The 26226-nt window shown below is 38.0% G+C and overlaps 1 protein-coding gene across 3 annotated transcripts in view; it reads left to right on the top strand.

The window, feature by feature from the left end:
- The window catches only part of CapaR (Capability receptor), a 531594-nt gene that overhangs the window by 109592 nt on the left and 395776 nt on the right, over nucleotides 1-26226 (top strand). The gene's annotated exons all lie outside the window — the stretch shown is intronic.

Below are 26226 nucleotides of genomic sequence, written 5' to 3' on the forward strand. Positions count from 1 at the left end.
ATAAAAAAGTGGGATTGTCATGGTGAAAATAGTCGCCAGCAACTGTCGATGCTTTTTCCAGCACAAACACAAGAAATACATAAAAAAATTAGTGCTTGTTCCGTTGAATTATCTTTATAAACTCTCACCTTTTATTCAAGCAGTATCTTTTTTTTTTCGTTAGAAAACTGCCCTAAAAAAGAACGTATTTTGTTTCAATCCGCTTTGCGCTCTCTTGCCGTGGATCTATTTGATTTTCTCTGAAGGAAGTGATACGCTATCTGAAGCTAAAAAAAAATAAACAGAACTTCTCAGTGCTCAATATTACCTGAAAATGTAATTATTCCTCTTCGATCCTTGTTTGAACCCTACCTGAGGTAATCATGCTTGGACATCAACTTGGAAAATTTCTCTTTCATCCTTCGGATTCTTATAGTAATCTGCTTGGTCATTTTATCCGATAGATGAGTTAATGAAAGTATAGACTTGATATAATGAGAGAGAGAGAAGGATTAGTATTTTCCATTTAATTCCACTACCTTATTTGCTTATCCTTGACAGATACGCGTATTTCGTCTACAATGTGCAGACTTCTTCAGTGTCTTGTACTAATACTCGACTGAAGAAAAACATCGCATTTACCGAATATATATTAACACAGGTACATTTTCACTTAGAAACTAGGTAAACTTAAATTTAATTTTCTATAGGAACAGGTACTCCGCTGCTTACTCGTTGATGTGTCCTAGGTAGTAACTTGAAAAGCCATGTGTGTCCGTTTCCTTGATCCCTGTTGAGTAAAGTTGAATTACGTTGTTTGTTGATCTCGAGGCATTCTGCAACATCCAATTTCCATGGTGTAGATACGGTTAGTTGGTGGTCCTCTGTGAAGATGTGTTCTGCAACCTTTGATTTGAAATCATATGTTGGGGCTTTTTCCTCTTGCTTTTTGGCCTTATTAACCTCCGCTATATGTTCTTTAAATCTAGTTGCTAAAGTTCTCTTGGTTTGTCCTATGTATACTTTGTTGCAATGATTACAGCTTATTTTATATACACCTGCTTTACCTAAAACATTAACTGGGTATTTAGTGGATCCTAACAATGATTTCAACTGGTTATGTCTACTGGTGAAAACTAAATCTAATCCGAATTGTTTTAACTGTGGTCTTAGCTTGCAAGTAATATCTTGATCAAATGGAACGGACACTCGTTTCAATGGTTCAGGTGCTGCGGTGAGGGTTGTAAATAATGTCCTTTGTAGAATTCTCGCTTTTTTATCGATGATTGCCTGGATTGTGGTCTCCTTGTATCCGTTGAGTCTTGCTGTTTCGAAGATGTACTGTAATTCCTTAATCTTTCCTGTATCGCTAAGTGGAAGAGTCTGCATTCGATGAATCATGTGGTGAAAGGCGGCCATTTTCTGCTGGAACGAATGGTTGGAAGTATAGGGGATAATTCTTTTGGTGTTTGTTGGTTTCCTGTAAATTTCGTATTCAAACGAGGAAGATGATGACGATTCCCTGATGACTAGAAGATCGAGAAATGCGAGTTTCCCGTCTTTTTCTACCTTGTGAGTGAATTTGATATCCTTGTGAATTCTGTTGATCTCATCTAAAATTTGTGGAAGGGCTTCCCGTTTAACTACGCTGAAGATATCGTCAACAAACCTCCACCAACGGTTTGGTAATAGTCCTTTCTCCTTCAGGATTGTCTCCAAGTTGGCCATGAAAAGTTCACACAAGAAGGGGGATAAGGGGTTTCCCATTGGGGCTCCTTTCGTCTGCTTGTAGAAGTTACCTCGGAAAGAGAAGTAGCTATCTTCCATACAAAGGCGGGTCAGCTTAAAGTACGTCCGAACCTTGTTTCTCCATGCTGCATCCTCTCTTTGGGTTAATAGCCAGTCCTCCAAATGGTTGATCGCTTCCTTGAACCGGTACGCTGGGAAAAAGAGCTGTGACGTCGAAAGATACCATAATCTCGTTGATGTCTCCTGAAGATTGTAGCTCCTGGGCGAACTCCTGGGTGTTACTAACTGCTTTACTCTGGAACTGATTCGGCATACTCTGGAACTCTTTGACTAGCCACTTCGCTAGTTTGTGGGTGGGGGAACCAACTGCAGACACGATCTCTCGCATTTCATTTCCCGGTTTGTGGACTTTGGGGAGACCTTTGATCCTGGGTAGAATGGGATTGGGTTCCCGTAAACGACCTGCTCCATCTCCTAATATCGATTTGCACTCCTTCAGTGCTTTCTCCACGCGTTTCACTATGTTCTGTAAGGGGTCTACTCGAAGCTGTCTATACGGTCCGTTGTTAATCTTCGTTGTCATCTGATTATCGTAATCGTCCTTGTCCATGATAACGACCGCGTTTCCCTTGTCTGCCTTCACGTAGTATACTGCTTTACTTTTTAGCTCCTTTACAATCCGAATTTCTTTTTCGTTGGAGCGACTTTGTTCCTGTCCGTCCTTGATTATGTTCGATATAGTCCTAACCGTATTCTGTGATGTTGTTGGAAGCGTCTTGGTAATCGCTGTTTCTACGTCAATGATGATCTGCTCCACGTCTGGCTTGGTTGTAACCGCGTATCCTAGCCCCTTGTTGAGGTGTGGCAATTGTTCTTCCGTGAATGCGGTCGTCGATCGGTTGACAACCAACCCATCAATGGAGTGAACCCTCGGCGTCGTGGTGATGGTTGATGGGATCTGCTCACCCGTTCGGTGTGTCGCCCGTCTCCGTTGAGACTCCTGTCGTAGTCTGTTTAGCTTCCTATTCTGCAGCTTCCGCTTCCTATCCTAATCGCACTCCTCTGCTACCTTGGTCCTAGACAGAAACTCCTGGAATTTAATTGGATACTCCTTGGCCAATTTGAGATGTAGATAATAACATTCCAAAACCTTCATGTCCAGTTTGCTATATAGCCGTCTGATGCTATTCTTGATGAACTCTGCTTCCATCCTCTTTACTACGCTGGGTGGGGTGGGTGTCCGTACCTTAATCCTATGGCATATAGGTATAACCTTATATCTTTGGCATTTCTTCAGAAATGCTACGTCCTTGTGAAGCGATGCGATGGTTTTCTTCAATCCGATGAATTTATTTGGCTCCGACGGCTTGGTTGCCATGATGAATCCTGATGAATGTGGGCGTCTTAGTGGAATACCTGTATAATGAGAGAGAGAAGGATTAGTATTTTCCATTTAATTCCACTACTTTATTTGCTTATCCTTGACAGATACGCGTATTTCGTCTACAATGTGCAGATTTCTTCAGTGTCTTGTACTAATGCTCGACTGAAGAAAAACATCGCATTTACCGAATATATATTAATATAGAAAATTAAATTTAAGTTTACCTAGTTTCTAACGGAAAATGTCTTCTTCTTCTTCTTGTTCGCATTTCAAGCTTATTGCTTAGCGCATATTAACTTATTGCGTGCTCTCAGCTTAGTGTTCTAAATGCACTTCCACAGTTATTAATTGAGAGCTTTCGATGCCAATACCAATGCATGAATTTGTATATTGTGTGGCAAGCACAATGATACTCTATGCCCATGGAAGTCGAGAAAATTTCCAACCCGAAAGATTCCCTCGACCGCACCGGGAATCGTACTCGCCGCCTCCGGCTTGGTAATACCGTGCCTTTACTGACTAGGCTATGAGGCCCCTTAAGTGAAAATGTACCTGTGTTAATATATATTCGGTAAATGCGATGTTTTTTTCAGTCGAGTATTAGTACAAGACACTGAAGAAGTCTGCACATTTTAGACGAAATACGCGTATCTGTCAAGGATAAGCAAATAAAGTAGTGGAATTAAATGGAAAATACTAATCCTTCTCTCTCTCTCTCTCTCATTATACAGGTATTCCACTAAGACGCCCACATTAATCAGGATAGACTTGATAGTTCCATTAGTGTAGCGCAGTGTGAAAATTGTATATGTATAGAGAGCAGAAAGCGAGTAAAGGTCAATTTTGAGGAAGACACGAACCGATTTAATCCCCTCCTTTATCACCTTTTGCCAGAGGTGGCGGGGAGAGATACCCCTTGGTAAAAAAGATGATCAACCCAAATCGTGCCTTCCTCAAAATTGACCTTTGCTCGCTTTCTACTCTCTATATTCAATTTTCACACTCCCGTACTCTAACGGAACTATCAACTCTATGCTTTCATCTCCTCGTCTATCGTATAAAATGACCATTTTAAGTCTGATATTTGACGTTAAGCAGCTCCAACTATGTGAATTGATATTTTCACGCATGATTAGGTCAAAATCCTTTAAATGTTGTAAAAAAAGTTCTAATGTATTGTAGGGGACTTTTCTGAAGTTCTGCGAATAAGTTTCCCTATCAGCACACTTGGTTGACGGCAACTTCTTATTTTGCTTTATTTAACGTCGGTCTCTGTTCCGCAATGTAGTGCCAATCACCGACGGAAATCGATTGCCATCCTTTGACGGCAATCGAATGTGCAGGAAGGCAGCTGCGTAGGATATCGCACCCATTCAACATACATGGGCCGGGACCAACGGCTTTACTTCCCTTCCGAAGGAAGACGTGACCTGAGAATTTTATGCCTCAGCAAAATCCCACCGACCTCGGCTGGGATTGAACCCAGACCAATTGGGGTGAGAAAGCAGTCACGCTTACCACTACACCACCGCCACTGGCTGACGGCAACTTGTATGTAACTAATTTTATTCACAATCAAATTGCTGCAAGATCCTGTCGCAACTTTGTGCTGCTTGGGTTTCTGAAGTTCTGAGAAGAACTTCGCTGAAGTTCTGAGAAGAACTTCGCTAAAGTTTTGAGAAGAATTTTCCTCAAGTTTTGAGAAGCAATTTCCTCAAGTTCTGGGATGAACTTTCCTCAATTTATAGGATGAGCTTCCATTAAGTTGTGGAAAAAATGTCCTAATGTACTAAGAAGAACTCCCTTAAAGCTGCCTGAAGAGTTTCTTTAAAGTTCTGGAAAGAACTTCTTTTTCGAGTTCTGGGAAGTAGTCCCCTGAACTTGTAGGTAGGACTTTTCCGAGGTTTTTGGAAGAACTTCCCTAAAGTACTGGGAAGAACATCCCTAAAGTTCAGGGAAGAAACTCCCTAAAATTCTGGGAAGAAGTTTCATTAAGTTTTGAGAAAAACTTCCCTTAAGTTAAGGAAAGATTGTACTGGAGTTCTGAAAAAAAAAAAAAGATTCTGAAGTTCTAGGACGAACTTCGTAGTATGTCGAGGTAGAACCATAGAGGTAACCCTAAGCCCAGAAGGTCCCAAAGAAACGTGCTCCACTTTTTGGCTCAGCCCTGGTACTTTCTTCGGTCCCAACCCTACTAACAATTTTCGCAATGTAAACGCATCGATTTTATTTATACAGCCTCAAGCTGTATTAAAATGTTATACGATATGAGGAAACCTTAACTCAACATCTTTACAAGCAAATCTGGCGAACTTAGTCAGCTACTTATGGCTGTTGTGACGGTTGGGACAAGCTCTTATTGCATATCTATTTACGCTTCTACACAGCTGAACTTGAAAGGCGCTTACTCAACCTTTACCCGATTATCCAATAATTACTACACAGCTTTCTCTTGACGCCAGGGTTAATATTGTTTACGCTTTTTTGTTGTTGGTGGAATTTATCATGTTTATTTAAAGCTGTAAAACTGCACAAGTCTTAAAATAAACCTAGTTGACTGTAAAATTGCTTCCCAAGTATCGCTAACACAGGTTGTCCAGGGTACAGGTTGTTTAGTTGTTGAGTGCTTTTTTGATGTTTATGTTATTCAGCAAGAGTGGTTGGTTGTGTAGAAGCCATTAACTGAGTAATATATTCATATTATTTGCTTTGTTTTGAAGTTGAAAGTTGATTAATATTTGCATAGAAGTTACACTAGCGTTTATTGGATAATGTTATTCAGTGCGACTGACAAATTGAATAATGGTCGTGAAAAAGTTGAGTAAACGCTCTCTAAAACTTTTTTGCTAGCTTCTGCATGTGGCTGTATCTGCAGCTTTGCTTCAGCCACTTTACAGCACAACGCTGGAAAGGTTGGCTTATAGAGCTGAAAATGTTAGTTGGGAAGCTAATCGATGCACGAAACATAGGAAAATCTACGAATTCCTCATTTTATCTGTCAAACTTTCATAGCAAATCAAAACAAAAATAGTAAAGTACTACAATTTTGACTAGAATGGGGTACGTTAAACGATTGGGACCGATAGGCTAGTCCAGTAGTTTAAAATCTTTAGTTTCCACTGGTTGGTAGAATTTCCTGAATAAATGGGAACTATTTTTCTGACGTTCTGAAGAAAAAAAAACGTTCTTCAAAGTTTTTGTAACAACTTTCCTATAGTTTTTGAGAAGAACGTCTCTAAAGTTCATGGAAAATCTTCTTTTACTAACTTCATTGCAGTTCTGGAAAGAACTTCCCTGGAGTTCTGAGAAGGGGATTTTTGATGTTATGAGAATAACTTTTTTGAAGTCCTGGGAAGAACTTCTCACAAGTTTTGGATTGAAATTCCCTCAAGTTTTGGGAAGAACATCTCTGAATTTCTGGATAAAACTTTTCTGGAGTTTTGGGAAGAACTTTACTGTAGATTTGAAAAGGACTTTTCTGAAGATTTGGGAAGAACATCCCTAAAGTTCTGGGAAGAACTTCTCTGAAGATCTGGGAAGAGCTTTCTTGATATTCTTCAAAGATCATCCCTGAAGTTCTGAGAAAAAATTCTCTGAAATTCTGAAAAAAAAATGTTATCTAAAATTCTGGGAAGAACTTCCCTTCAGTCCTGGGAAAAACTTATCTAGAGTTTCGGGAAGGTTGTTCCGGAAGTTTATTTCACGGTATTGTTCAAATCTTCAGGTTGATCAGGTTTCTCTTCTCTTCAGCTGTCCTGGAATTTAAATCAACTCTCTTTCATTTTCACCCATGACACTAGAATGATCAGAAATTATTTTAAATAAAAAACGACATATGATCATACACTTCCTTTTTTTCAAGACGTCAGGTTTTTTTCCTTGATTTGTTTTCCGTCGATCTTGTTTTCCATACTGATTACCAATGCTACCAATGTCAGAAAGGCAGCTCCCTGGATTCTACCTATTGAGCTTGATTGACCGCCCACGGTTGCTACTCTGTTATTGCCAGATCAGCTGTTATTACACAGAGAACCAATAGACGATGCTTGGGACTAGCAATCATCCTCAATGTGTAAAAACTGGTGATCTTAAATTAGGCAATACCAGCGCCGGCCGCGCCTACAGGTCAAGAAAGTAATGGGAAGGATTGTGTTGACATGACACTCGCTTTGATGGAAGCCGAGAACACCTCTGCACTTCCACCAGCAATCACTGGGATGTTGGATAAGAGGGTTGAGTTTGCAGCAGGGTTCGTTTTGGTAAACGATAAGCTGAATTTATGTCCTAACGATCATATAACGCGAAGGAGCTTGGGACTAAACCCACGGTCTTCTACTCAGTAAGCAAAAACGTTTGCCACTAGGCAGTCGAGCACCTTTTTAATCACCGAGTTGCTGTTATTATCATGTAGTCATATTAACAAATAAAACGATTGACGAATCTTGAATGTGGATGGGCCTGAGATTAGACACATGATGTTCTGCTCAGTAAGCAAAAACGGTTGCTCTAAGGCCACCGAGCCCCTCATATTACATAATACCGTTGCTCAAATTTGTGTATCCATTCAAACCCGGAACCAACGACAACAACGAGTTTCGCAAAATACACGATACACAAGCGATTTTACCATAAATCTCTTTGATATGTAAGGACCTGGGACCGCGTTTTCCTGCTCAGTAAGCAGGCCACTGTAACAGACGATCTTTCAAATTCGAAAACTAAAAACTACGAAAAAGTACTTAGGCCTTCTTTAAGTTCCACTTTCACGCGACGTTCAATGTTTCAATTAGCTCTTTACGTATTTTTCAGGCTTCAAATAGGCCCTTTTCAAAAGTTACGCGAGAAATACGCACAATCGTAGCCTACCTCGCAAAACTGGTTCCAAACGACAACAAAGGCATAAGCAACGATGGATTGTTGAACTTTGCTGGCTCCGGTGGTGTAGTGCACAGCAAAAAAAATGTAATATCGATCAACGTAATTCAAGCTGATGTATGAATTGTAATTTTGTAATTTAGCAGCACACACCCTGGTCGACCACTGTAAACCAATCTGCCGTTAAGCGAGTGTGTACCAACTGAAACCTGGCCGTAGGCCTATGCTAGACCGTATAGCATAACGACCTTCTTCCACTAGCAGGCCTGTTTCTGTTTGCACAGACAGTCCCACTAGTTTCCGTTACATTTATAGGGGATAGTAGGAGATTAAAAGAATGGAGAAGAGTTATAGAGGTTTTTTTGTTGTTGTTTTGCTGAAAAGAGAGAAACAGAACTAAACGAAATTACACCTGCTGAAAAAAGATAAGTCTATTATTTTGGTTAGTGATCGTTTGGATTTGGGTCACCCCACGTTGTGTTTAGGTTAGTATAAATAAATAATACTATATAGTCATATAAATCACCACAGCTCATTATCTTCAGCGTTATCGGTTTTTGTTTCTGGATCTTTAGTTGCCTCTGTGATATACTTACTTGCGGCATACTATTTTGGGAGGGTATATGAGCGTGTACCATGTACGGTAGCTCATCTCTCATCGTGATGGTGGGACATAGTAGACAAATTAGAGAGAAAACAAGGAGGTATTAGTATTAGTTATATGTAAACAAACAAAACAAAAGAAGAGAAGAGGAAAGAAGAGCAGAAAAATAAAAAGGGGATAAAGTAGATAACAAAGAAAAGAAACGTAGGCAGATTATTAGAAAAGGCATTATCCGAGACTCAGCAATCAAATGTCACTCCCGCCGAGATCTCAGCGAAACCCTCCCCGCCGAGACCCGCACAGCTGAGCTCGGTAGAAAAAACTAAGTGTGTAGATAGATTAGTAGGAAAATAAATAAAACTACTTTATGACACAAAGTGCAATGAATGAGCGTTAGTTTCGGGATCATTTCAGTGTTAGAGTTATGTTAGTTTTGATCCGTAATCAGCCCTGCTGACCCCTCCAACATTAGTTGCAGGCAGTGGTTGTTAGATAATGCGGCACTGTAACTACTACTATTTTAGAGGTATGATTCGTCAAGTTTATACAACTCAATGTTTCAATTGAGCCAAACTATCTATCTTACAATTACAAAAGCAAACCTAAACTTACAATTATATGCAATTGCAAAATGAAACTTGACAAATCATCGTCAATCCCCTTATTACAGGGCAGGGCCTGCCGATTTGAATCTAATTTTGATCAGTGAACGGGCACCATATGGTACATTTTCTCACCATGAACCTATCATTTCCAGCCTATCTGAACTATTTAATAAATGGAAGCCATAACATGGGTTACGCTCCCCCTAAGCGGGCCCTCCGCATCCTGTCTCTGTCTTATCTCAAATACAAAATGCTAATGGTATGAAATGTATCTATATATAACTTGGAAATGACGTACAATCAAATAAACCCGTAACCCACTCACTTGGTCAGGCTTCAGAATCGTCCAGTGGGCAGTGCGCTCTACACTCCAAGTTACATTTTTTTTAAATTTACCGCAAATTTGATATTTTACCCATTGAGTGTTGATTAGTCACAATGAAAGATTGTGACAGAAGTTGAGGTTACTAGTGTATTAAATAATCTAGGTCTTATTTAGGATTATATCTGAAAAATTCAAATAGTCTCATTCCGTGCCTTATGGCAACTTGATGATTCTATTGCGCTCATCTTCTGGCACCACCTAGGGGAGACTTGGTCCTGTACTCAATGCTTAACTTATCTCCATTCCACTCAGCTACTCGCAATTTCTTGTGATATAGTGGGCGGAATATTATTATATGAGACAATTCAATGCAGACGTATTTCCAAATTTGGCAGATCGACAGGTAATCGGTGAGTTACCACGATAGTTCCATCGTCAACGCCTGCTATGAGAATTTCTCATTGCAGACGCCAACGAAATGACGTCATCGAGCTATCGATCAACTACCCTGGTTATCGCCTGGTACCTTATGGCACGATGCTAGGAGGCGAACCGGAAGAATCGATGAGCTACCTCCCCCTCCCTGGATTCTACCTATTGACCCATAAACTCATGGACCGGGGACCAACGGCTTTAATTCCTTCCGAAGAAAGGCGCGTTCAGAGATTTCATGCTTCAGAAAATCCCAGTGGCGCTGACAGGGATTGAACCCAGGCCCTTGGATTAGAGAAGTGCATGTAGATCGAAATGTCTGTGCCCAAAAATCATGTTGTGGAGTAGCCATGGGTAATAAGCTTGAATAGAACTAAAATTGTTGCACGAGTCTAAATAAAGAATAGCAGCCCTCATGGAACACCGGCAACGCCTATGAAGTCATCCACCTCAAACGACATATAACAGGAGTCAAATACGGGTTAGAATGTCAAGCTGACGAAAATTAATTGCTCTGCTTGTTGAGCGTTGTCGATGAACGTTTATTCAAAGCGCTCATCCGGCAATTCGCTGAATTTGCTGGCGAAGAAAGAGTCTACAAAAAGATAAAAAACCAAAAACCGTAAAATTGTCACCATCCGTTAATGGCTTCAAAGAAACATTACACTTGCGGTGAAAGGATTGTCATTTTCGCTTTGAAATTTAATTACAGCTATCATAAATCTGTGAAAATCCTTGTTTTCAATTGCCAGTGGAAGGAGGGTGCTTACGTCACGATTTTCTTTCGATTAAACGGACCATCTTTTACTAGTATATTGCCAGTAAAAGCCCAAACCTGGTGATAGGAAATCGTTCAGTTTTCCATCTGTGACACTCGGCGAAACTCCCAAGTGTGCCATAAAGCGAAATTTATGCACCACTTTGAATGTGCTGCTCATTTCATTACCGGTTTTACTGCCAAACCATAGTAAATTATAGGTACATAGTTCGACTGTTGACTGCGGTTGGGCCTGGCGAGAACGTATTTGCTTTTGCCAAAGCAATTTCTGTCGGTGGATAACGATCAACGTTGTGCGTATTTATTTGCCCATTACTTACTAACATATATACATAGCTTGCCGTTCGGTGGTCGTCGTTTTGACGAGGTAAATCTTGTAATCCGATTACACACAATCTGGCTCGCATCCAAGCGTCGAATCGGAGAATATTGCTATTGATATAAATGGTTGGAACAAATTTCTGCTCAGATTTACGATGGTCTGTTTTGGGACGGCAAGTGATTTTTATATCACTGCAGAACTGAAGTTCCGATTTGCTTCATGTACCATTAATAGCACCAGTCGAAAAAGAAGAATTTACGGTGGAAAATGATGGTTTTTTTTTTGGAAGTGATTGCTTCTTGTAGTTGTATTTGAACATATCACACTAGCACACTTTCTGATGTGTCATTCAATGGACTCCCTTACAAAGGTGGGCGCTATGGAGCCCTTGCTGATATGCGAGGAACGAGATAGGAGGTTTATTGGATCACACCCGTCATCATGGTGGGTAACCCGAGCAAAGTCCAGCATCGAAATGACAGCAAATTGAAATCAAGTTTTGATATCAACATCAAACTGAAATCCTAATTTGATTTCAGTTTATGCAATTGACAAATATGATAATAAATTTTGATTTTATTTTGCTGTACATTTGCTCTTCAAAAATATGTTATTGCGGGTTTGTTTTCATTATCCTTAGCATGACATCAAATTGAATACTTGTTTTGTTATCAACAGGAAAAATTGATATCAAATTGAGTTTTCAGTTTGCTCTCACTGATAGCAGAAATAATTTTCAATGTGATGTCACAGCAACCTGTGTAACCATTATCAGCGAAATCACAACATCAAATTTAGATTTCAATTTGATCTCAGACTTTGCTCGGGAAAGCTATCTGGGTGACATGGTTCCGTCCGATTGACGATCGACGATAACTCTGGACCTATCGATGTTGCCTGCAGCTCTATCAAAGTGGGAAGGGAAGCTCATCGGCGTCTGCAACAAAAAGCGGGGCGGACCCTCCGGGCATAACTGTCCTTCAGCCTCCAAAACGTCCGCTTCGCCAAGCCGAAAACGTGTGATTCAACGATAGCGAGGGGTGTCGTTGGCCACCGGCAGTATTTGTACAACTTCCGACGGGTATTTCAGGAAGGTGTGGTAGTTCTGGTGACCTGGTCGCACCCGAGTCACAAATCCACTGCTTCACACATGAGGCCGGGAATGCCGGTGGTTCTTGCGGTGAGTATTTTGAGCTCGACGGGGAATGAGTGGGTTAACGGATTCGTGGGATTCAATTAACGTGGTAATAGGGTTGCCATTTTCAAATGGCAGAACCTTCACCGGGTCACGGTGATCAATAATGAGCGAATACACACTCCAAAACTCTGGCATACGTGACTGTTAGGTTTGATCGCACATCCGAATTTAGTCATTTTCGTACAAACGGTTGCTAAAGAGCGTCGTCCGACGAAAGACACCACACGGTTCTTTAATAATTCGTTGATCAAAGCGTTGATCGCGTAGCCAAACCAAGTACGTCGTCACTTGTTGGCAGTCTCCCGTTCACTGTCCTTGGATCTTCCCCTTTCCCGTTCGTCCTCCCTTCCGCCTTCTTCTCGGACATTCTCGTGCTCGATCGGGTGGAAATTCCCTTCCATGATGACAGTAGAGACAACCGGTGGAAACATACGATTTTAAATTGGCTCACTACTTGACTAGCCTATTGGTCCCAAGCAAATCGATTAACGTACCCCATTCTAGTCGAAATTCTAGTACTACACTATGTTTGTTTTGATTCGCTATTAAAGTTTGACAGATAAAATGAGGGGTTCGTGGATTTTCTTATGTTTCGAGGAGTGCATCGATTAGCTTGGGACCGAAGAGAGTACCAGAGCTGAACCAAAAAGTTGAGCAGTAAAAGTTGATCAAAGTTTGACTGAAAATAGCTAAGAGTGTGTAACGTCTACGCTGGCAAAATTTCATCACAATCTGTCAATTGGTTATCGAGATGAAATCGAAGCAACAGCAGATTCGCCAAAACATCTTGTGCGCCGTCGTCTAAAATCTGATTGCGTCCCGTAGATGGATCAGGAAACACCTGGAAATCCATCATTCGATGATTTCCCGGGTGGTGAAGTCATTCAAGAAGACCCAGACGACTCAGCGGCGGACAGGCTGCGGTAGAAAACCATAGACAGCTAACCCGGTGAAGGCCAGGAAGGTGTTGAGTTGAGTCTGTTCAAGCGTCGGCCGAATCTTTCGATCCGCGATGCGGCGAAGAAGGCGGATGTTTCCATCTGGATTGTCCAAAAAACGATGAAACATGTCGGCATCCACGTTTACAAGGTCCGGAAGGCACCGAACCGGAACGAAAAACAAAACACGGTCGCCAAAACCCGCGCCACGAAACTGTACCGGGAGTAGCAGACGAAACCGAGGTGCATCGTGGTGGACGACGAGACTTACATCAAGGTGGACACAAATCAGTTGCTGGGGCAGGAGTTTTACGTTGCCACATCACGGTTGGTCGTTCTTGAAGAGAAAAAGAAAAAGAAGGTAGACAAATTCGCCAAAACGTTCTTGGTTTGGCAGTGCATCTGTGGGTGCGGTAAGATGAGCCAGCCGTACATCACGACGGGTACCATCAAGGGGCAAATCTACCGGGACGACTGCCTTCAGAAGCGCCTCCTACCCTTCATGCGGTCTCATGGAGGCGAGACGCTATTTTGGCCGGATTTGGCATCCTGCCACTACGCGCGTCCGGTGTTATACTCAACAGTGTTGATTTATAACCAAAAGTCGTCAACCTACCGAACTTCGTCAATTGACAAGTTTTGGGCCATTATGTAGGTCAGACTTCGTTAAACACCTAAGGTGTTGGAGGCTTTGAAGAAAAGATGGGTAAAAGTATCAAAAGAAGTCAGCCCCACCATTACCCAAAACCTTATGAGTGGTGTCAAGGGCAAGGTTTCGGTTATGGAGCGGAGATCCAAAAAAGCAATGAAGTAGAAACCTAACCATATTAGGTAAAATTTGATCAAAATCGTTTAATTTTGAATGGCTACACTAATAAAATTCCACACCTTTTTATTGACGAATTTCCATGTCAAATTCCATATGATTTTCATGTCACATCACATAAACAGAATCCACCCAGAAGCACACTTGAAATTTATGAGTCAAATTAATAGAATGTGTGGTTACACATGGCTTTTATGTGTACTCATATTAAGTATGTGTCCGACACATAGATTTCATTTGTTGATCACATTGCAAAAAATCATGTGTAGGACAAATAAAATCAATATTTGAAATTTTATTATTGTAGTCCCCCTGATATGTTTAGGGAAACATTCAAAAAAATGTTAAATTTTAAATGGCTTGCGCCCCCCTGATAAACATGTCGAGAAAACATAAATCAAAAATGGTAAATTAGAAGTGACCTGGGCCCCTGATGGAAAAATCTTATTGGCGGACAAAAGTTGGTGCACTTAATGACGAAAGATAGAAATTTTTGACATGATGATGCTTTCGAAATTCTTTCACGTTGAGGTATAGGAGGGAAGCAAGGCATAATATCATAAAAAGCTCGTAATTACTTCGGAAAGTATTGAATTCCCAAGTAGCATTTCTTGTTTTATTGCACTCTATTAGTGGTTATTGAGAACAATTTCATAAAACCGCCAATAAAATTAATAGCTCCAGCACAACCTTTTGATAACCGCTATAAGATCATCATACAGCTTAGTGGACTACTCTTGATAAGGTTTATAAAGCATGTTTGAGAATCACAATAAAGCTGTCTTAAAACCTTTTGTCAGGAAGCCTCATACTCTACAAAAGGTTCTCATAGCCTCTATAAGAGTAATATTGTATCCAAGCAGTTTTATTACGCTTTGGTGAAAATCAGTTAAAAAGCCAATTTAATTTGTATTGGCTTCAAAGCAACCGCCATAAATTAGCTTGTTGTTGTTCTGTTCTGCTGAAACTTTTTTTCCAAATGGAAATCTTTAGCGGTAAAAATAGGTTTGAGTGTTGGTGTCAAGATCACCATGCAATCAATTTTGTTTCATGGCGACATTAGTGAAAATCTTAAAGAAAATATATGACTTTTTAGAAGTTCCAAAACATATGCGCTTGAAATGTTATCGTGTATATTGAGATAATATGAGCGTTAAATAAATGCGCCTCCAAAATAATTCAAGTTAACAAAAAAGATTGTTTCAGAAATCAAATGAATTTGATGGAATCACCTTAATTTTACAGAAAATAGATCTCAATACATAAATTCATACCAATGCACACTGGAAATAATTTCGGATCTCTTATTTAGTCATTATTTTATTGAAATTTCTTGGATTTTATTCCAAGGCTAATGGTATTTTCATAATGACAATATGGCGACAGAGGACAGCAGGCAAGAAAAACACCAAGCGCAATTTCTTAAAATGTCTAATGCTTACATTGCACACTGGGTTAGGAATGCAACCTAGCGGAGCAAAATTAATAACTCCGAAACGAAGCATTTCCGCGACTTGGTGTCTTCGGCAAAATTTTTCGTCATAATAAGGACCATCTATTGACATAAACAAATAGTTCAAAACTCTTCCGCAAAGATGGTACCACAATCTAACTTCTTTCTCTGACGTTTTGGAGACTTGATGTCTTGGGCAAAGTTGTTTATCTTGACAAAATGAACAGCTCTTTCAAAGACGTTAAATTTCCACTGTCTACTGGTTCCAAGTTATATGGTGTTAAAGAAAAACATGTCGAAAATATGGTTTTTTTTCTGTTTCGGTTTTTTTGCTTACAGCTTTATAATGTTATATTTTTCTCTTATGCAAATACATTAAATAAATAGCTTTTGTGAAGAAACATACTGGATTAAGCTTCAAATTTCAAAGATATTGTTGAAAAAACGAGAAAAAAAACACAATTTTTGAACATTGATATCTCCTAAAGCGCAAAAAATCGCAACCTGACATTTTCAGCAAAAATTAAGCAATACTCGATAAACAAAATATCAAAATTTGAGAGAGGTATATTTTGGTGTTTTGTAGATTTCTTCATTTTAGTGGAACATTATTTTTTTCTATAACTTTTTTAATGCATTGAAATGGCGTTTTGAAGACTTGCATTCCTGGCCCAGTGTGCATGGGATGAAAGCAGAACAGAAAAGCATAATGCATGATTTTATTACGAGAACTATTTTCTTTTTACAAGAGCAATTCAAGCTGAACTTTGCATTAGGTCCTAAGTAACATTGATCGATTCTCTTCGTCGACTTTCTCTTTCGTTAATAACTTATTCACAGAACCGTTTCTTGATGTGTTTGTCGTATTGGATGCTAGGTAAAAGCTTCTTTTATCGATTTATGTGCTGAAAATACCTGGGAATGTCTTTACATGACCGTGGGGATGCAAAGAGAAAGTTGACGAAGCGAATCTGTCAATATTACTTAGGACCTAATGCAATGTTCAGCTTGAATTCATTTTTTTATTTGAGGGCAAATGAATATTCCTATTCTACGGGTGCAACATTTAGAAAAGTTTTGAATGGTACATTAACCTTTATGAAAAGTTATGCGTGATTTCAACCTTTTTGCCCTAGGACTGTCACCATTCCATGTATTTCGACCAAGATTCGACCGTGTCACCCCATGTATATGCGAGCGAGAACGGAAGAATCATGGAGATTGCTGACGTTTTTCTAACGCACACTACGTCGCGTACCGTGCCGATTCAAATTTCGGACACTTAAACTCGAATTTCGGACACTTTTAAAAGTTGATTATCTCGGTCGAATATGATCCACATGTCTTGTAAATTTTAAATTTTTTTGACTAGTGCCCTCCACGATCATCTAACATTATTACTTTGTTTCTAACTGGATGTAATATTTAATTAAAAATGAAAGTGTCCGAAATTTGAATCGTCCGAAATTTGAATCGGAACGGTATACGTATACACGAAATGTTTTCATGCTCATGCTTACAATTTTGTTGATTTTCTTTGCGCTCCGCTTGGAAGTACCGGAAAGTTTTGATTATTTTCTATGTTGTAAAAATAAACCACCTATTTACATTTCTGACAAGTTGCAACTGAATGCTTATAATTGTTTTAAAATAACTGTTTCATGGCCAACTAGTTTTATTGTGCTTAGTTATAAAGCAACGAAAGGATTTATTTTTTGGGTTTATAAGGGCAATTCATATTACTTTTTTGTACACTTCAAAGCAATCATAAAACCTTTCATAAGTGAAAACAGCATTAGCATCAGTTGGTTTTTTAATTAGCTTTATAGGGGTTTTGTAGATAGCTATAAGAATGTTTCATGACTTGCATTGTATATGACCGTGATAAAGCTGTAGGTAATGGTTGCAGCTGCAATAAAACCTTTATAAATTTTGAATATAGCCAAGCAGCTCTAGATTTGTTACTTGGGTTCATTTGAGAATAGTTCGGAATCACTTCGACTAGTACTAAATCGCTTCATTACAGCTTGTAGTCACTCCGGAAAGTACTGAATCGCTTAATAAAATAATTGTATCACTTCGGAAAGTAGGATTGAATCGCTTCATACAAGTTCGGAATCACTTCAGAAAGTACTGAATCATTTCAGAGAGTACTGAATAACTTATGAAAAGTTTGGACTTACTTCGGAAAGTGCTAAATCACTTCAGAAATGTTTTCAATCCTTTCGGAAAATTCTGAATCACTTCAGAATAAATTGAGAATGTTAGGAATCACTTCTGAATTTAGTGAACCGTTTCAGAACTGTTTGAAATCACTTCATAAAGTACTGAATCACTTTATAAATGTATAGAATCACTTAAAAAAGTACTAAATAACTTCAGAAAAGATCGTAAACACTTCAGATAAATTCTAAATCACTTTGGAAAGTACTGAATAATTGCGGAAAGTTCACTTCGGAAATAATTGAATCACTTCGGAAAATACTGAATAGCTTCAGGAATGTTCAGAATCACTTTGGAAGTACTGAATTCCTTTAAAGAATATTTGCGATCACTCCGGAAAGTACTGAATCATTCCAGATAGTTTGAAATCACTTTCGCAAGTACTAAATTACTTCGGAAAGAATTGATTCACTTTTGAAAAGTTTGGAATCACTTCTGAAAGAACTGAACCACATCAGAAAAGCTCTGAACTTCTTGGAATAGTATTGAACGACTTAAGAAAATTTCTGAATCTCTTTGAAAAATGCTGAATCTTTCCAAAATGTTTGTAATCACCTCCGCAAGTACTAAATCACTTTGGAAATAACTGAATCACTCTAAAAAGTTTGATGTAACTTCAGAAAGTATTGAATCCTCAACTGAATTACTTCAAAATAAGTTCGGCATCTCTTCGGAATCACACTTGAATCACTTCAGACCATTTCGGATTCACTTTGGAAAGTACTGAATCAGCCCAGAAAATTTTGTTATAATTTCCGCAAGAACGGAATCATTTCGAAAATAACTGAGTCAGTTAGGAATACACTGAATCACTTCAGACGTGTTCGGAATCCTTTCGGAAGTATTGAATCGCTTCAGAAAGTTCATAATCACTTCGGAAAGTACTGAATCATTTCAGAAAGTATCACTCCATAAAGTACTGGAATCACTCCAGAAAGTATTGAATCACTTCAGGAATGTTTGCGACAGCGTTGCCAGATATACCGATTTATCGGTATTTATACCGATTTCCGAACTAGATACCGATATACAGATAAGGTTCCTCAGAATGCCAATTTTTTAGATTTTATACCGATTTAAACCGATTTTTTTTTAATAATCAAAATTATTATTGCCTGTTCGCGCTCGAATTTCGGAGAAATTTTTTGTGAGCGACTTGTATCTTTTTGAATATCTCATATTTTTTTCAAAATTCTAAACAATCATCTCTTAAGATACCATATGCTTGATACTCTTTCGACTAATATTTGCATTTCCTCACTGTTTTTGGCTACCCATCAATCGAGAAATAGTCGATGGCTCTTTCCGGTAATTCCTAGGGAATCGAGAAAAATGTTTTAAACATCCCAGCAAACAATTTGAGCTGATTAAAAGCTGAATAAGCTATTTTTTAGCTGAAGAAGCATAATTTTCCTGAATAAGCTCTTATTCAACTTTCAATGTTTGTTGGTATTATTTAACTTCCGGAAGTTTTTACTCATTTTTAACTTCCTGAAGTTTCATCCAACTTTCCTTGGAATTTCCTTCCACCTTACCTTGCAAGCTTCTTCAGCTTTCGCTCGAATGATTCTTTCATCTTTTCCCGCCAGTCTTTTCAACTTTCCCGGAACTTCAAGGATGCTATCAGATTTTTATTGCGGATCCACACTAGCTGCAGGAATATTTAAAAAGTCCTGAAACTTCAGGAAAGTCTAGACTTTTGTGTAAGTTTCGATAAATAAAAGACAGTTTCGTTAACTTCTGTTAAAATTCGAAAACACGGACATTTCTGAAAAGCCCAGCAAACTCCAAGGAAACATCATAAATATTTTGGAAACTTTACAAGTCCAAAGAAGTTCAGGGAAATTTAATAGTTTTCATTTTCAGGAACTTTAGTGAAGCTCACAGAACATCAGGACAGATGAATTAATTTCAATGAAATTGCTGAAATTATAAAATAGTTCCAAGAAACTCAGGCAATTCCCGAAAACTTCAGCAATGTTCTGAGGGACTCATGCAAATTAAGGAAACGTAAGGGAAGCTACATGAACATTAGAACATTTTATGGGAAGTTCTATGCTTTTTCATGGCAGTGTCGATAACTTTTAAAAATTAAAAAAAATAATAGGAAGATCAGAAAACTTCAATGCTGATGTAACAATAAATTCAAGAAAATTGTGAGAGCACTTAGAAGATTTCGTAATCTTCAAGAAAGTCCAGAGATCCTCAAAGATGATTAAAGATATTCCGGTAGTCTTATTATAATAAGTGAGGTTTAGAGCGCTTCGAGGATGACATGAGAACTCCAAAAAAGCCCCTAATTTCAGGAAAATAACAAGAACTATTAAGAAATCTCGAGGAATTATGGAATATTCCTAAGTGCATTCCAGGAATATTCTGAAAACTTTAGGGAAATTGCGGAGTCTTCGGGGATGTTTCATCAGGAAATTTTTTATCAGGAATAAATATCAGGAATTTTTTTTGGATCATTAGAACATCCCCCAGGAATTTCTTTCTTCCGGAATTATGTCCTTGTTTCTTTCGACTGTTCCGTAAGCGCTCTGGCTTCCGATTTTCTTCAGATATTTCTTCCAATCTACCTTAGGAAGTTTCTTTCGTCTTCTCAATAAAGTTCAATTAATTTTCCCAGAAATGTCATTGGTCTTCTTCTTGAAGTTTGACCATAACCCAAGGTTTTTTTTTTGTTCGACTTCTATTGGAAGATTTTCTTCTTCTGGCTTTCCCTGAAAATGGCTACTTCTGGAAATTTACTACCGGTTTCCGAAACTTTTCTGGCTTCCCTTGGATGTGACATCCGATTTTTTTCCGATAGTTTATTTAAATTTTCGACACAAGTTTCTCATTACGTGTCTTGGAAGTTTCCCGGATGTTTTTCTAGCTTTTCTCGAACTTTTCTTCCGGAATTTTCCGATCATAGTTCAGAAGCTTTGCTTTGATTAACAGCTTGTCCAGTCTTAACACACTGCAACGACTAGGATGTAATCTGCCGGACATTTCGGCCACGGGTTGTGGCTTTTTTCAAGGGAAAATATTGTTTGTCATAATTGTCAATAGTTTAGTCGTTGTTGTGGCTGATTTTCCATATTTTGGTTTCATTTAATGATATCAAATTGAAAAAAAAAATACTACTTGGTTACAATTTTGATCATCACTTGAGGACAACGATAAACGATTTAAAAAAATTAAATTAAAAAAATTAAAGAGTTTTTAAAACTGAGAAAGCATTTCCCTCAAATTCCAGTCGTTTCAAAAACGGCAAAAATATATAATTAAATAAATAGTAAATACCGCTAAATACCGATATTTAATATCTTTGATACCGATAAGCTTTAATACAATCTGGCAACGCTGGTTTGCGATCACTCCGGAAAGTACTGAATCATTCCAGATAGTTTGGAATGACTTCCGCAAGTACTAAATTACTTCGGAAAGAATTGAATCACTTTTGAAAAGTTTGGAATCACTTCTGAAAGTACTGAACCTCTTAAGAAAAGCTTTGAACTTCTTGGGATAGTATTGAACGACTTAAGAAAATTTCTGAATCTCTTTGGAAGATGCTGAATCTTTCCAGAAAGCTTGTAATCACTTCCGTAAGAACTGAATCATTTCGGGAAGAACATAATTACTTCACAAAACTTTTGCAAGTACTGTATCAATTCTCTCAAGTTTGCAATCACTTCCTCAAGAACTGAATCACTTTGTAATAACTGAATCACTTCAGAAAATATTTAATCACTGCAGAAAAATTGGAATCTCTTTCGGGAGCACAGAATCATTAGAAAAAGGTGGAGATCTCTTCGGAATGTACTAAAAAACTTTAGAAAATCATGGAATCTGTACTGTACTGCATTACTGCATAAAAGCTTAAACTCACTTCAGAAAGTACTGAATCACTTCGGTACTTACAGACATAATTAAGCATGAGAATGATTAAACGCTCGCGGTTGATACTCCGTTATTTCCAGGTCACCTGTATTACACAGATAAGCAACAAACGCATCTGCAATGTGTAAAAACTGGTGATCTCATACTTTACAATAGGCAATAACAGCGTCGACCGCGTGCAAATGTAGATCAATTAGGGAATGGATAAGAATGTGTTGACGTGATTCTCGCTTTGTTAGAAACCGAGAAATCTTCCTCGCTTCCACGATTTTTTCAATAGTTTTTGAACAGGGTTCACTTAAGGGAGTATTGATTCTTAACGTTTAGCCATATTAGCACTCAATAGTGACACATCGAAAAAGGGCTCGATTTTGGCAACATAGATGAAGTATAGTCAACTCTCCGCAACTCAGTCGAGTTATAGAACCGTAGTAAAAATGAATGTCATGACTACACTGCGAAAGCGAATTTGTATGGGGATTGATAGGTCGATGATCCCTTGAATTTTGAGTTGTAGAGAGTGGACTGTAGTTATGTTTCTAAAACTGAGATCTAACTGTACTGTCATTACATTACATTAGGGAAGTTTGGAATCACTTTGGAAAAGTTTAGAAACACTTTAGTACTGAATAACTTGAGAAAAGCTTAGGATCAATTTGAAAAGTACTGCACCATTTCAGAAAAGCTTAGCACGTACAGAATCACTTGGAACAGTACTGAACTTTGCAAAAGTTATAAATCACTTCGGAAAAAATGGAAACACTGTAACCAGCCTGGGTGATCCGTCTAAAACGTAAGGCTTAAGAGCCACTCCAGAAGGGAGACCACACACCCAGTTGAGACACTCCTAAGCAGCGTTGCCAGGTCATTTTCAGAAAAATCTGGATCAGTTAAAATATAAAATCTGGAAAAATCTGGAATGCTCCAAAAAATCCTGTTTTTGATGTGCCAATCTCTCGTAAAAATGGGTCAGTTTGATTATCTGGAATTTATTTAGCAATGCTAATATAACCATCTAAAAGTAAAGAAAAATATTGACACAGTGTACCCAAAAACTTTAGGCATTCATTACGTAGCGTTTCAAAATTGATTTAAATTTTTGGTAAAATACTGCCGAAAATATTTTTAGGATTCTAAAGCAGCAAAGAGTCAAGCAACTTTGATGGGATGATTTTTTTTAACTAATAGACGATTTAGTCCCTACTATTTGATGCAGTACCAGAATATGTCTTAAAGATTATATTAGTTCTAAATAATTCTAATTTTACCCTGAGGCTGATCGGACTTGCAATTTAATTCTTGACATCATACAACTCACAACCCCCAGTAGACCAGTAGGCAATTTTATTTTAACTTAAAATTCTCCTGGCTGAACAACAACTAACATCGTGGTACTCACACACAGTTTACCTAAACTACGGGTACCTTCACATGACCATTGGAAAAAAAATTTATGCTAAAGAATAATTTTATTATATAACTAAAATGAAAGTCTGAAGCGTCATTTTTGAAGTTTCAGGATCCTTAAATGATTCTAAATTCGGAAATTTATATTTTCCTGGGTCCCAGATCATGAAATTTTTTGTTAGTCTGAATTTACTTGGAACTCTTCACAGGATATCTTCGTCCTTTTTCAAAGTGCAATTTGAATTACCCTAGAATTCCATCATACTTCTATTCTGGATTCCCCTAAACTAATCTTGATAATATTAAAACGTTCTCTGATTCCACGATTCCCTCAAATTGTTAATAATGTCCAAGAATTGGTATAATTTTGTTGCAATTTTTCTCTATGAAATACCCTTAGAATATTCTTAATAATTTCCTTGATACACTCTTTAGAATGACCGTCACATTTTTTTTTCAGACTTATCCTTTGGACTGCTTTGTAGGTAATGTCAGAATTGTTTTGAAATCTTCTTCAGTATTTGCCCCTTCAGTACTTTTCCATACTGGCCTAGAAAGTCTCTCAGAAATTGGAAGATTTCCTAAAATTTTATGAAAATGAATCTCCATTGAAAAATTGGACAGAATTCCATTGAAATTATTCTCACGATTCGTATCAGCATTCTCCTTAAATTTCATCTCTAAAATTTTCTATGCTTTCTCTTCCGAATTCTAACTATTTCCTTTCTTCACAAAATCTCCATTGCAATTTAAAAGACAATTGACACCGTCTTCAAACAGAGGTTGCACAGACTGCACTATCACACTTCACTGTAAACTATTTTCAGAATAACTTTAAAATTCTGAAATCTAGGGCAATTCAGAGTTCTAAAGTATTTCAGACTGCTAAGGTAACTCAATATTGACAGGTGCTTTAAAAAATGCTAAAAATTATCAGATGCATTTAAAATTCTCCTCAAAAATCTAATTAATTATCCTCAAAAATATTACGAACAAACTTTAAAGTCCTGGTGGTTGTCTAGATTCAAAAGCCTTGCTAATTTTCTAAAGTTCAATTTATTGCTTTCAATCCTGAACAGCATTCGATTTCTCTAAATTCTAAAATTAGGAAAATTTCTGTATACTGAAATTTTTGATTTTTATAAATCCAGGATTAAAAAAAAATAATTAAAAATAATTAAATTGACATTCATTTTAAAGGCTATTGAATTTGCAAAATAATATCAAAACATGTTCAACCTTGTTCAAATGATCACATCTTGTCATTTTAGTGGAGATTTAGTTTCAAAGTAGCTGAAAAGCAATTGAATTGAATTGCATAAATTTTACCGAAAAGTTCAGCTGTTCAGATTTCGGTAAAAATTACCGACGTCGGCGATAATTTCTAAATGTGTACTATCCTCATGAAATTACAAACACGATAGTCACTCAGAGAGTCGGTGAGAGCTCACCCATCTCAAAAAGAGAATTTTCCTCATCGGCAGTCTCGTCACTTGCCACTAGACGTCGCCCCGATCTGGAAATGGACTACTCTCCCCCAACATTCAAACTCTCAACAAGCGGACGGGACACGAAGCTGCAACCACAAACAAAGTGACAGACGACTAACTGACGAATAAATCAATTAAAATAATGTGGTTCGCTGTAATAGAATTTTCTTAAAAGCTTGTGCCATCATCCAACAGATGGGCTAGTATTTTTGTTTTGATTTGAACAAAGTTGATATTGTGTGCAATGATATTTGACAGAATCGATTCTGTTCATCGACTTTCTCTTTTGATAACCACTGCTATGCAAACAGATATCGCGCTAATTTGGTCACATGGTTTGTTAAAGGAGGTTCTTATCTAGCGTCCAAAACGTCAAATACAACAGCGAAAGGTTTTGGAGCTGAGTTTTTAACGAAAGAGAAAGTCGATGAGGAGAATGGATCAAAGCAGATTTTTTTCCTCTGTTCGGGACCTAACACTACTGCGACCAGTAAATTGATCAATTGTAGTATATTCCGTGTCCTTAGTTTAGTGCATGTCGTATTAATCCATCACTATTGAAAAATGATGAAGTATTCGATTTTTTTACAGTTGCCACTCTTGCATTTATCGCAAGGATCCGACTCTAATTGAAAGGTTCCGCTATTTATACCCTCACACCCTCCAAAGGCGCGCCCCTTTGTCAGTCAAAATTGGATTCCTTTGCAACAAAATTAAGGTATGACACCGATAATGACCATGCATCAGAACCCTAGTCTTAACCACTTCAAACTAGGGAACAACGAAAAGAAGATTAGGAATCACATATTTAGATGAAGACAACTAACTCATTTTTTTCCTTGTTTCAAGATCATCCTCGGTAGACAAAGCCGAGTCTTGTCACTATCAACAAGGCATAAAAAGTAACAAGGACTAAGATGTGTTCCTTGGATTACTGAAAAATCCTGTTCCCCTAGTTTGAAGTAGTCAGGACTAGGAATCGGTGGTAGATCTTACATCCCTTAACGTACCACGAAAAGGTGATCTACCCACGTTACGAGGGGTAATTGTGTTTCTTGTGTGTTTTAGGGTGTCGGAAGGTGTGTATGGGTGTTTCTGCATGTCGACCTAGCTTTCAAAACGTTTATTGAATATTAATGCTTACTGGCTAGCATTACATCCACTTTTGTTTATAATCAGAATTCTTTTTTTTTTGCTCTCCAAAAATTTACCAATTTAATCATGCACAGTGAAAGCACGGAATTCCAGAAATAATGCACACGTCTATGTAAACAACTTACAGGAATTCAAATTCGCATCCCTGATCGTCATCCGCAACACCTATCTAAAAGAATGTGCTGTGTATGTAGGGTATACGTCCCTAACCTCGGTCTAATATGCAGCCATAGATTACGTTTTTAATCATAACTCATCAATTAATTTACCTGCAAACGATATTCTACTGCTAAATGGTATGCTTAGATATGCTTATCATGTCGTTTGCTATCAGGAACCGCAAAAAGTTGAAAAACTTACTTTTTTTAAGACAAAAACTCACCAGGGAAATGTATGTAATATCGGTCTATTGTCCCCAAATTGGGTCTATTTATGGATGCAACTTCGTCCTATCCTGTTTGATTCTCAAAAAAAAACGCTCTTGGTAACGTTTTCTTATGTATTTTTTTTTTATCACTATCACTGTTAACTTAATACTCTTCATTCCTCAAAACATTTCTTAGAGAAAATTTTACGAAAACTACATTAAATCACTCAA

Source organism: Ochlerotatus camptorhynchus, unplaced genomic scaffold (assembly GCF_037179485.1).
Source record: "Ochlerotatus camptorhynchus isolate MF236.1 unplaced genomic scaffold, CSIRO-AGI_Acam_v1.1 ptg000007l, whole genome shotgun sequence".
Classification (NCBI taxonomy): Eukaryota; Metazoa; Arthropoda; class Insecta; order Diptera; family Culicidae; genus Ochlerotatus; species Ochlerotatus camptorhynchus.